Source organism: Frankliniella occidentalis, unplaced genomic scaffold, assembly GCF_000697945.3.
Source record: "Frankliniella occidentalis isolate FOCC.00 unplaced genomic scaffold, Focc_3.1 Scaffold105, whole genome shotgun sequence".
Classification (NCBI taxonomy): domain Eukaryota; kingdom Metazoa; phylum Arthropoda; class Insecta; order Thysanoptera; family Thripidae; genus Frankliniella; species Frankliniella occidentalis.
In genome coordinates, this window is record NW_026267234.1 from 722,160 (window position 1) to 725,294 (window position 3,135).

Genomic DNA, 3,135 nt, shown 5'->3' on the forward strand with positions numbered 1-3,135 from the left:
CCCTTCCCCTTCAGGCCCAACTCGCGGCCGCCCGGCGCCAGACGAGCGGCGCCCGCCCGCCGCTCGCGGGCAACACTGTGAATAAAAATAATTACTCAAACCGCTTCTTCTCCTGTTTATCGTGCGACAGGCAGCAGCAGCAGCGGGCGACTAAGTTTGGGTACGCTCGGGCACATGCCAACACGCATGGACCCCCCCCCCCCTCCTTTTCCCATAGACACAAACACACACACACACATATCGGTTTCGTCAGGAGCACGCTTATGTTTGGCCGCGGCGCGCACGCCTGCGTGCGCCAGTGTGTGTATTTATAAGAAGTAGAGTGGGGGGAGTAATGACTTCAGGTGACCTTGTCGACGCGTGCGAACAACGACATCAAATATCCAGCGCTGCCGCCCGCCCGCGCGCCTCCCGCGTGTATGTGTACTTCATCGCCGTGTCATCCGCGAGGCGTCAGCCTCGGCGCGAGCCTCGCGGGGGTTATTGTGAGTGCGGGTTTAACGACACGGCGTGAAGGCGTCGCTGACCCGCTCTTCCAGCGGCCGGCGGCGCGACCGCGCGACCAGCAGCAGCACTCCGCACGTATAAACCGGCGGTGAGCTGCCGCCATTCTCACAACCAAAACTGCCAAAACTTTGTGTTGTTATGGATGAACAACAACCACAACAACTATCATTATATTTAGCTAGAGAGAACAGCCATACAAATCCTCTTTAACTTTGATTTTAAGGAATTATTGCCTGTAATATTTTGGTATAGCTTTATTAATGGGCCTTATTCATCCCTATAATCAAAAAAGTAAAATTACCTTTGGTAGGTAATGACACAGCCATTTTGCCCCCTCTGCCCCCCCCCCCAAAAAAGTGGCGTCATCCGCGTTGTCCAAAAAACTGTTAAGAATGAAGGATCACACAGTATTTAGGGGGTGGTGCGCCGGACTCTTTCTGGTTATACTGTATACCGCACGCAGACATGCGGACGGGTTGCATACTCGCACGGGGCCATAAGGCGCCGTGGTGAGGGTCGGTAGGCAAGCACGCCATCACAATCTGTATGAGGTTGACCAGAAACATTCGGCCTGGAACACCCCCCTGTGTTTTGATGAAATTTTTTGAGTGGCTCCTGCTGATTACGATTTGAATATGCTTAATTATATCACACCCAACCTAAAGGATAAGTCGTCGTTGAAGCAGCAGTAGTTGCCGTCCCATGCGTGCCCGCAGACCCTCGGCCGTGACGCGCTCGGCGCCGCTCGTGACGTGCTTCCCTTTTCCTTTTCGCACGACGTGCTGTACGAGTGCGCAACTGAAGTGTTTTGTAGTGCGATCTCTTGCCTCTCAGGCCCGGCGGCGGCCCGGCCCCGGCGGCCCCGCCGCGCCGTGACGTCGCGAGGCGAACAACATGCATCATCACCATGTCGTTGCGACCGCGGATCGATTCGACAGCGAGCGTACAGCAGTGTGTGTGATGAAAAAGGAGGAGAATGAATTTCTCGTTCTCTCTCGCACTTGCGAAAAATTCGTTGGTATCTCACGGGTTTCATTCTGTCGACGCAGGTGGTAACGTGAAAAAACGTTCGCCGGCGTCACCACCGCGGGCATCCATCGCCTTTTAACGACGACGTTCGTATCGTGACAATGACGTCCCGTAGGCCCAGGCGACACCCCAAAAGCGGCGTGACAGGACGGCGACGCACGCCGCCGGAGGGACGTGACGCCTTGGCTAGCGTAACGCCGCGTAACGCGGGCGCCACCGACACCAGCGCCACGACGACGGGCTCGATCGGCGCGGGTGGGAGGGAGAGGGGACTAGAATAGCACGGCGATGTGAAAAAAACTGCAGCGCCAAGGTTTGCGCGTGTGAAATGACGACAGACGACAGACGGAGGAAAAAGGTGGAGGGCGAAGGTGTGTGCTGTACGGGAGCATTGAGCGGGTCGCCAGGTGGAGAGGGGGCACGGGGGGGGGGGACGAACCCTCCCCTCTCCGGCTACGCCGCCATCTCCGCCCCCTCATCATTTCTTTCACCTTCTTTCTATTGTGATAAGACGTGGAGGTGGGGGGGAGGGGCAGGTTTATCACAAGACTGCTGCCCAAAGCATAGCGCGCAGCAGTCGTCAAGGTTCGACGAAACGAAACTAACTCTGCATCTCCTTTTGTCCGCAGGTGAGCGTCTTTGCTGAGGATGGGACTGGGCAGCAGGCCACTGGTGCCGCTGGGCACGCGGCACGGTCCGACGATCGTGCGGTAAGCAGTTCAGCAGGACACAGCCAGGACACAGCAGGACACAGCAGGACGCATGCACATCAGGACCCCACCCCACGCCCGCCCCTCACGGCGCCCCTCGCGGCGCCCAGGTTTCTGCCAGGTCGTTGCATTCCATTCAACTGCAAATGACTGCAAGGTCCCACACTAATTCTCGATCTTCGCAGAATTTCGTCTGTTCCGTCATCTTGTCGCGTTGCACGGCGGCGATGTTGCACACCGTGCGCCAACTTCCAGCTGCTGGAAATGTATCCACATAGAGACGAGGCAGGGACGGAGGCAGTGTGCTGGAAGGGGGTGGAGGAGGGGGGGAGGGCGCGTGGCTGCCGAGATGGCTGAGGCAATGGGGCCTCCGTCCAGGAATATGATCGGGTTGCCGGTCCATAGGTGGGGGCACGGCCCCCTCCCCCGGCCTACCGAGAGTAGTTGATGGGGAGCGGGGGGAGGGGAGAGGAGGGGGGCTACGAGGGAAGGGGAAGAGTAGCACGGAGGGGCAGACCGAGGAACCTGGTGCAGCACACCCCAGCATGTTGCACCTGGTGGTGCTGAGGCCAACGGCACTGTTGCCTGGCTTGTGCAGGTTTCTTCTATCCCACTCCCCCTCTCTCACCTTCTTATACACGCGTTTCTTTTCTCTCTGCCCGCTTCTCCTGCCTCTCCTCCATCGACCCTCGCTCTCTCTCTCTGTCTCCCTCTCCCTCCAGACATTCGAGCATATCCTGTGCTGCAGCGGTGTGCACCCGCCGCCCTCGGGAGCCCCCTGCACTGCTGCCTAGGGTCCTGGGTGTCCTTTGTCCCTTCCGCCGCATCTGCCAATATTGCACGGTGCCTGTGGGGCCGGTGTGGGGTGTGGCGGGGAAGTGCGGGGTGT